Consider the following 10,416-nt stretch of genomic DNA (forward strand, 5'->3'; position numbering starts at 1 on the left):
CCCCCCCCCCCCCCTTTTTTTTTTTGCAACACGCCCAGGGGAAAGCAGGCGGTGAGAAGGTGAGTAATACTCCTATCTCAGTTACACCTCGAAGGGCGAGGGAGCTGATACCTCCACATTCGTCACATCTGTGTGTACAATGTCCCTGCTGCCTTATCCATATACACATCACAGGGTGTTGATCTGTCACCTCTAGCCATGTACACCCTGCAGCCTGATGGGGGGGTGCAGCTGTGTGCAGATTGTACCCCCAACCCAACCTTCATTCACACACACACACACACACACGTTTTCCTAAGGGGAGAACAGGAGAAGCGGAGACAACTAGATGTCACCTCTGAACATCAATTACCCAAAACACCTGACTACCTGTGCTGGCCTGTGGTGGATGCGTGGGTTTTACCCCACCTAAAAGCAGCTAAGGTGGGGGTATGTACAGTTAGAACACAAGAAGGAAAGTGGTTGCTTGAGCATCATCTACATTTGTGTGCCCCCACCCCTAAATCTCTGTGTGTGTCATTTTCCTTCTTGATTTACAGCAAACCCCCCTTTCACAGTCCTTCTGTCAACTGTGGAAAAAAATCCCAGGGTACAGTGCATGTGTTCCCTGATTCCCCTGTCTCCTACACATTCTGCTTGTCTCCATCCTACAGTTGCCAGCGAGAAGGGGACTCACATTGTATATCCAAAAATAGGTTTGTGCCCTACCTCCTACATCCCGTTTCAGCCGGGGAATCCTGCTAATGGAGTGCGTTAAAAGCCAGAGAGAGGCCAGATTCAGTTCAGGCTGGAAGGGTAGGTCAAGCTTTTAAAAAAGTTCACTGCTGGCGTGTTGTTTCCCTGAGTCATTAAAATCATGCTGAAAGACTGCACACAGATCCTTGAACGCGTCGGCAACGCTTTTCAGTCCTCAAAGCTCCAAGAAGCATTCACAAGTCCCCGCCACAGGAGCTGTGTGTGTGCTTGTTCTACCTTTTCAAAATGGAGAAAGAGAAGAAAAAAGAGAGGAGATAAACAAGGGACAAGCAAGAAGTCAGGGGAGGAGGCTGTGCTGGTTTGTTTGACCACATTGCTCCAGCAACAGGGACATGATCTGTTTGTTTAACTTATCTTTTGAATTTCTAATGAACTCCACAAGGTGATCTCTTTGTCCCAGATTTTTCTCCACGGTGGGGAAGAAAAAAAGGGAATGTTACCTACCTTGTATAGATCACTTTGAAAGCACAGATTGTAGGGTTTTCACTTTTTACCCTAATTTCCATCAAAGCCCGGGGGGATTTCACCATCTTTCCTCATTCAACAGGTGTTTCACCCTTCTTCATGTCATCCTACTCAAATTCTCCCTCCTTTTGCTCCTTGTCTGACATCAAGGAAAGGTTGCCCAAATCAACAAGGGGCACTTTAAATGTTCTTTACCTTTTTAAAATATTCTTTCAGATGATTTGATTTATTTCTTGCTGTGTGTTTCTGGGGGCATGTGTCTGCTCTCCATATGCTACATTCTTGTGCACAGTCTCTCTGTAGACAATAGGAAGACTGAGCATGAGTGGTTCATCATCAGCAAGCTGAACCACAGCACGGAGAGTTGCAATGTGATTGTTCTTCATTACAGCCATCTCGGAGACCTGTGGAGACACGTGGCCTGAAAACTGGTTTATTAAAGGCAAAGTGAAGGGAACTCCAGAGCCTGAAGCCCCTCCTGAAAGACTCCTAATGTCTTTCTCTTTGATTTTTGAGGAAGATCTTTGCTGGGGTGCGTTGGTATGAATGAAGTTGAGAGGCCATACCTCTCTCATTTGAGCTCAAAAAAAGGAGTATTTCCCCCTTTTTACTGTTAAGAAGCTCTGAGCTTACAGGTGTGGAGGAGCTTGAAAGTTTCTGGCATGACACAGGACTCGGGTTCCATCACTGTAGAGTTACATGAAATGAAAAATATGACCAAATGTATAAACTTATTTTGCCACCAGAGGAGGAAAATTACCTTACAGTGGAATAAATGTGGAAGAATGTGTCTATATGGAAGTTTTAAATCAAAGTTACCTTTGTTTTGTTATGTCATTTATATAACTGTGAGTTTCTGTGCAGACTAAGAGCACGTGATCCTCCTAGAACGAGACCTTCACAGAAGATTTCCATAGCCATGTATGGATACATGTTTCCTTTCTGCTGAGTTAATACAGTTGGGAATTTCCTGGAAGAGATGTAGGGAGATACCATGAGGAGCTCCCAAGGACCTCCCTTTGTCCAAGAGAAAAAGAGGTACCGTGAAGGTAGGGAGTATGTGTGTAACTGAAAGTATAATGCACTGCCAATCATCTCTGAATATCCTCCAGTTTTAACATTACTTAAAAAAAAAAAATCTGCACACAAGAAATGGACTCTGCATTTCTGCAGCAGCTTCACCAACAATGAAACTCAGCAATGCCTCCTATTTATCCTGCTCATTTGCCTGAGGTTGCTGTTAGCTCTGGTGGCCACAGCATCGCACTGGCGTTACCTCCCTGCAAATGTCCCTGAAGTACAGTTTTCCACAGTACAATCTGGTGCTTTCCAGGGTATGGACTAACCAAGAGGCACTTCTACATTTAGAGATTAAGTCTAGATGATCCTGTGCTGTGCTGGATATTTGTTCCTAAGTGTAGGACTTTGCACTTCCTTTAAATAAGCTTATTTAACCAAGTTCTCCTAATTATCTTCCTCCCAACAGTCTCTGTTTGCAAGGCAAGCTACTCCCATTAGTGCAATTTTAAGTAGTGTAGTTAGTTTTGAAACTGTCAGAGTTCACAAATGATGCAATCATCTTGTATTTTCTTGTACATCCTAAATAAAATACAATGAATAGCACAAGGGCAAGTGCTTGCAAGAATCCATTAGAAACAATCTTTATTCATTGATGAATCCTTTATAACAAAGCCATTTTAAGATCTTTCCATTAGCTATTTTTAAACCATTTATTACGCACTCATATTGATTTTGTATAATTTTTTTCCCTCAAATCTGGATACTGTGCAGCACTGAGTGAACACAGTTACTGCTATCAACATTCCCCATGATTTTATTAAAGAACAAGATTAAATTTGTGCTTTGTCAGGAACCACTTCCCATGATAACTATTGGTTGCTGTTTCATCACATCCCCACTCTCCACCTCCTTATTAATTGGTGCTAACCACTTCATTATACCTAGGTGAGGAGCGATGTTGGAGTAGCCAGCCTGAAATTACGTGGGCTTACCTCAGTCACATTTTTCAAATATTGACACAACACTGTTTTGCTTCTTAGAAATGGTCTCCTGGACTGTTTCTAAACTCTCACATTCCCACCTAATGTGAGAACAGTCATCTGAAGAACCAGCTCTTAAAACGCCGACACGCAAGTCCTCTAAATGCGTCGCTTTTAAAATGTTAGTTGTGCTGTTTGATGTTCTTTTTCAAGTTGCTTGAATAGGAAGCGTTTCGTCATGATTATATAATGTGGAAACGGCATTCAACTTTGTCCCAAATACAGGCAGGAAATATTTATCAAACACTTCTGCTTTTTCAGTTTCACAGCTATCCAAATATATTTGACACGCTGAGAGTATCAGTAATCGGACCTCACTAAAATATTGTTCGTCAAATTAAGAAGTGTTCCAAAAAATCTGTGCTTACAACGTGGTATTTTCTGCCCAGGGAACATTAACTCCTTGGCTCTTTTAGAAGGGATGTTGGTCAACTGAGTTCAAAATCCCCCGTGTGAGTGTTTTACCCTACTGTCAGACATGGGAGGCTTCTCTCTTTATGTTTTTCTTTCCCTTGAGCACCAGCACTTTTGGCCCAGCTCTTATGCCAAGGTCAAAAGTGCCTTTCACTAGATCTGAAATGTTCTTCCAAAGCCACAGCTCCACGTTTCTTTATCCCTGCTGCAAGCAGCAGTGGAATATCATCCTGGCTCTAAAAGACAAGAATTAGGGGGCAAGAAGAGGGTCATTCCTGTGATATCAGACACTGTCTCTCTCAATGCAGCATTGTTAAATTGTACAGGCTTCCCCCCCCTTTTTTTTTTTTTTTTTTTCCTTTTCCTATTGTTCCAGTGCAAACAAAGGAAGAAAGCAAAGTAATGATCCCTGGCAGAAATATTTACTCTTTCAGCATTTGATCTGGTGAAGTCCTAGAGTTAAATGTTCACCGATGTGTCGGTGAGACTCACAGAAAGCCGTGCACAGGCAGACTGCTGGCAGCGCTTGCAAAGAAAAGGCTAAACTGGAGCTGTGCTGCTGGTGTGGGCTCAGCCACCACATCACCTCCTGGCTCCTCCATATCTCCTTCTGCATCTCCAAGGGTACAGATTTTGCCCTTCGTGCAAGAGTGAATGAGAACGGGGTGACTTGTTCAGCGAGACAAAGTGGGGTTGATGGGACTAAGGGAAGAGTTTCTGATGGTGAGTCTTGTCTGTTATCACGTAAACTAATGTTGTCATAGAGATGTTGGACATGAATTACTGCTCACTCTTTCTCTAAAAAAAAACCAACTGGCCCTGCACTGGTCCCCCTGGTAAAGAAGAGGGAAAGGATGACAAAGATGTAAAAGCATCAAATGGAGGGGCTGCACACCAACTTCTAGCCAAGACCCCTTCAGCGTTCTTCTGAGGTTAAAAAAAGTTAGTCACAAGGTAGGCTCACTCAAATAACTTTCTCTGTGTGTGTGTGCATGCACGTGTGTGCTCATAGAGGTGGGTAAAAGGCCTCTCCTAAAAATGTGACTTCAGTCCCGACACATGTCCTGCACCAGACACAGTCCTTCAAACCCAGGTACTTCTCCTCACAGAGCACCAACATAGCCCATCTCCAAGGATGCCGACAGCTGCTCTGTGTACACACTCTCCCAGAAACGATGCCACCTCATTTCCAGGATATTTCCCTTCCTTCCAGAATACTCTTCCAAGAGAGTTTTCTCACATGTCTCTTGGCTCTGGGATTGGGGCAGTTCCCAGTATTAGAGGGGTTGCTATTACTGATTTTTTTTTTTTTTCTCGCTAGGAATGGTGAGCACATGGATGAAAATAATGTAGAAAAGGTAGTTCTTGTGGTATTTTTTCCCCTCAGTTGTAGAAGGATGCAGAAGGTGCTTGAAGTCCCACTTTGTCCAGGTCTCTCATTTAGTCAAAGACATTAAAATATAATCTGAGAGTAAACATATTTCTTCCCGTGGTTGTTTTGGGGTTTTTTTGTTGGTTTTTTTGTTTGTTTTCTTCCTGATAAAATACTACGAGTGTGGGTACACAGGAGGCAAATGCGTTTTGTAGATCCAGGAACAATAAAGTTGTTTGATAATTTTTTGATGTGGGGGGAAGAGAGGTGGTGTATAACATTCTGGTAAGTGTTGATTGTAGACTTGACCAGTTCAAGGCTGAAAACAGGGGCTCTGTATTCATACTGTGATGACCATTAAGCCAAGAGGTGAAGCACAGAGACTTTCCAGAGGAAACCATGACAGGTCATTAGGAAAACAGAAACCTGATTCCCTCCTCTAGACACTGAAGTAAAGAGTAGGAGCCTCTATGTCTCCCACACACCTTGAGGTTGGCTGTCTGAAGGGATATGATACACACAGCACAAACTGGAAGCGCCAGAAGGAGAAGCAAAAAACCCTTTATCCTACACAAAAAAACCCTGTCTGGTGAGTGGCTGAAAAGCCAAGAACAAGAGATGGTTGCAAGTTGTCAAAAACTCCTGCACACAGTGATTAGAAAGGAACAATTCAAAAATACTCCTTCATTCACTTGGGAGTGGGTTGGTGTACGCGAGGCCAGGGCGAGGAGGGTTTTATAGGGGTGTGGGGCTGTGCTAGAGTTCACAGCTAAGGATTTTGGGAGTGGGGTCAGATGTGGAGTGAAGAAATTTGAAAGCCCTCTGTACCAGAGTCACAAGGTCTGGAGGGTTACACACAAAAGTTTTGTCTCGTGATAACACCCCAAAGCATTGCCGGAGTTGCAGAACCTTGGGAACACTTGGCACTAAAAGTGACTTTGAGGTCACTGTCAGTGTGATTGAGTGTGAAATCCTGGCTTTGCCGAGACCGACGTGAGTATTGCCATTGATTTCAGCAGGCTTAAAAATTCACCCGCTCTCTGTGGTTCATCCTTTCCCTTCCCAAGCATTTATTATTGCCAATTGATCACAATCCACTATATTTCTGGCTCAAACTTGAGGTAACTTATGCATGATGAATCATAAGAGAAGCAAAATATATTACCTAGTCCTTGCAGTACATTCTGTTCTAGGAAAGCGTAGTAGCAATGCTCGTCATTGCATCCTTGATGGAAGCACTAAGGGACATACTTAACTTCAGGCATGAGAGCAGTAATGGAAATACTCATGTAAAGTCAGGCACTGTCTTAAATATCTTACTGAAATAGGGTCTGATTGAGGAGACCTTTAAGTCTGCACGTATCTACAGAGATACAAACACTACATCTTGGTAAGATGACACCTGATGTAGGTGAGTGACCTTGGATCATCTGACGCCGTCATACTGCCCCAAGGGAATGTCCTTATGACTTGTGTTTTTGTAGGTAAAATGGGATCTTTGCTGCCTGTGGCTGTAGCACGTGTGAAAATGGGCAGGAGGGTTGTGGAAAGCTGCGCTGGTAGCGTGCGGTCAGAGACGCTGCACCGTCATCTGGCTGGAGCTGGCTGTCGGTCAGGTGGCACCGAGGACCAGATTCCAGCTATAAATACACCACATTTTATTCATTACGTGGAACGGCTTTCATCAAAAGCCTCCAGTTCCTATGGGCCTCGGGACACTCCGCTTTTGCTGAATATTCCAGCTACTTTGTTCTGCCTCCGTTGCCAGATTTCTTCACTTCTCCTCTAATGTGCTGTTAAAAGGTCTCCTCTTTTATGTCATGTCTGGCAGGTGGGTTGAACTGTGGTTTTGCAAGCCTGAGAGGGACTGAAGGCCAACAGTTCCTACAGCCCGGGCCAGTGGTGCAGGCAGGAGATCTCCTTACTGTTTATGGTGGAATTACTGAAACAGCGAGTAGTAAAGGGCCTGGCAAGGAAAGTCAGGAGAGGGGCCTCGGAGAGTGAGATCGAAGATCGCTGCTGTCTTATGGACAGTCTGAATTCATCTGGTACAAGGGGATCCAAAAAAGAAAGAACAAGCATCTGATGTGGAAAATCTTCCTGTGGTAGAAAATCTGACTGCAGTAGGAAATCTGACTGTGGAGGAAATCTTCCAAGGATTTACATTATTGAAAAGATCACATAAAGCAATTTTCTCCCTGTTTCTTTGCAGAGGTGGATGACCATCGAACTGTGAAATATTCCCAGTGATTTGCATTCCTGAAATATTCCCAGTGATTTGCATTCTTTTACATCAACCCATTGTCCCAGAATTTCCCATTTATATAATGCAGAGTGAATTATTAGAGTATTTCCAGCACAATTATAAGAGTATTTCCAACATCTTCTGCCTGGGCAGCATGGATAGGGACACTGTGTGGCTGCTCGGGGGACAGGATCTCTCCTGCTTCTGCCCTGTGGATCTGTCCCTGGGCTGGAATAAATGCAGTAACTGAAACCTTTCAGTATATTTTCCCTTCTTCAGTAGGTTGAATCAGATGCCTTTTCAGAGCACTCTGGTTTTCCAAAGCCTTCCTAGGGAAAGGCTTATTAGCTATTTAAGTTTCAGGTCACTGTCACCCTCTCACCCCAGGTGAACTACCTGAGTGGTTAGAAGCTTACAGTCATGTACACTATGTTTGTAATGGGTTAGGGGTGGATCTGCAAAACAGTGATGTCTTTAACGATCCTTGCCCTGTTTCCCAAACAGGTACTTGCGCTGGCAAACAGATGCCTGCCCTTTCCAATTGGCTTAGTACAGGAATGACATTTTAGGCGGGTGAGGGATGTTTTGTGTCGCTCTCACTGCGTTTGATTTCACGCCCTGATCTGAGGGTTTGTTTTGCCTATGGGACTTTATCACTTGGCTATTACACGGGATTTGTACTTCACAAGGGAGATTCTGGTAATAGAGTCTCATATCCAAAGCTGGTGTCAGCACTGCCATTGGCTTGCTGAGCAGCACGAGTAATGACAGGTTTAATGATGTGAATATTCAGACAGTAATGTCCCGTGCCTTATTCTCTTTTTAACAGTGATTTAAAGTCAGCAGTTCCCAATGAGTGGAGGGGGCGACTAAAATCAGAACCACGTTCTGTATTTTCTCCCCTCCTGGCCTGAGTAGGTGGCCAGCATTGCAAATCAGGACTTGGGAAGGTAAAGCACAACCAGCCAAAGTGGATATGTGCCATTAGACCTCTCCAGGCAGGTGAAACTCCAAGCAAAGGGTCTATTTGTCCATCACTTTCTGTTCAGGTCCTTAAGAAAATGGAGAGAAGAACAACTCTGGGGGGAGGTATGTGGATGGCAGTGAGTAGGCTTTATCATCGTGGCTTCCACATCCACAGAGTCTTGAGCCCCTGCTAAGTATCAGGGTGCCAGTACTGGACCTTTCATTGCCTTGTATCTGAGACAGACCCCAGTAAGATTAGCCTGGCAAAAGTGGCCTTTCTGCTGCCTTTTACTATGCCCTGAACATCACTCAAAATGAGAGGCAAAGCCTCCACTCTTGCTACTATTCTTGTGAGGTTTTTTTTTCCTTCTCCATCAAATTGCATCTACTTTCCTTCTTTCCTTTCCTAAGGCCTAGCAAAGCCAGCCAAGAATCCACATTTTACAACTGTTGTAACTGTTTCTGATGCTGGAAAAGCAATATCCAAGGAAAGAAGCCAAAGACAGCAAAAATGTGTCAGGTTTCAGGGCTGCTGATAAGATGGGGAAAGTGTCTGTTGCCCCAGAGCCAAATCGCAAATGACACTTGAAATCAAGCAGTGATTTCTATTTTTATTCATCTTTTCTCTCTACTTTACCTTGCAAAAAAAAAAAAAAAAAAAAAAAAAAAGCTAGACCCTTTTTCTCGTGCCACCTGGGGAAAGCCAGGGATCTTGGCTTTTTTTGTGGAGCTTCTGTCCCTTTGTGGGGCCAAGAACAGAAGGAAGGTCACCAGCATCCTCTGGGGATTACATGGCAGACTAAATGCCTCCAACATGGGCTTTCCTTGACATCAGATTTTTGTAGGATTTGGCTAGGTCTCACGTGATCACTTCACCTGGATCAAAATATTAGGTCACTTCACTGTTTTCCCTTGTGGCTCTGACCATTAAACATCCAGGCTTTGATAAGAGGACATTGCAGAGAGGCTGGGGCTGGGCTCTGCTCACAGGGAATTAGTGACAGAACAAGAAGAAACAGCTCTAAACTGCAACAGGGGAGGGTCAGACTGGACATGAGGAAAAATTTTTCACAGAAAGAGTGGTCAGAGAGTGGAACAGGCTGCCCAGGGAGGGGGGAGTCCCCATCCCTGGGGGGGTTTAAGGGTCGTTTGGATGAGCTGTGGGGGATGTGATGTAGGGGAGAGCTTTGTAGAGTCGGGCTGAGGGTTGGACTCGATGATCCCGAGAGGCTTTTACAACCTGAATGATTCTGTGATTCTGTGAAGAGTCTGAGCACCTTCACCGTGTGCTTTAGGCCAAGGACTGCAAAAACCTCTGAGCCATGTTGTCCCAGCAGTGGGGTTCTGGTCACAGTTTGGGGTACAGCTATACAAGCAAATACAGGTACCACAAACATGTTATCCCTCCTTTATCAGTCACTCATGACAATCACTGGTGCTAAAGCCTTAGCCAAGTAGTTTCTTCTCAGTTTTGTAGTCTGCTCAAGCTCTTCTATTCCATCTAAATTAGCGGCAATGCTACGCTTAGGAAAAACAACTCTCTGCCTTGTGACTTTCTCTTGGGGCCGTGCTGCCTCCCTTTCTCTCGTATCCAGCTTTTTCTCTTTATGTGGCTTGTGGATGCTTTGGCTCATGGACGTGCTGGCGAACAATACCCACCTCTGTGTCTGCGCTCAGCGTGAACAAAACGCTCCCCACACGCAGCTCAGCTCCCACTGGTGTGGGCTGCTGCTCGTGGTTTTGGTGGTGCTCTCTTCCTCTGACAAGAAGCTCGTCCCCTTCGTGGGTTCACTGCGTCAGGTCAGCTTGAAAATGCTTTGCTCAGAGCAGCCAGGAGAAACTCCTTGTTTTCACCTCTGTACCTGGTGGTTGTTATAAATCGGTCGATAGTGCTCAAGTGGAAGGGCTCTTTGACTTGATGTGAATTCATTAGTGAGCTTCTCAAAGGGTTTGATTCAGTCAAGGCAGCAGGAGCCTTTCCAGGGGCTTCTATGTGCTTTGGGACCAGCACTCTTGGTTTATTTATTTCACTCAGCTGTTGGTACCTGAGCCACCTCTAGCACCTCTACCCTCTCCATCCTAAAGATGACACGGGGTCTTATCCCTCCTTCACCCAACCTTGCTGTGAGTTTTCCTCC

This window comes from Athene cunicularia, assembly GCF_003259725.1.
Source record: "Athene cunicularia isolate RWA chromosome 5 unlocalized genomic scaffold, athCun1 chr5_part1, whole genome shotgun sequence".
Classification (NCBI taxonomy): Eukaryota; Metazoa; Chordata; class Aves; order Strigiformes; family Strigidae; genus Athene; species Athene cunicularia.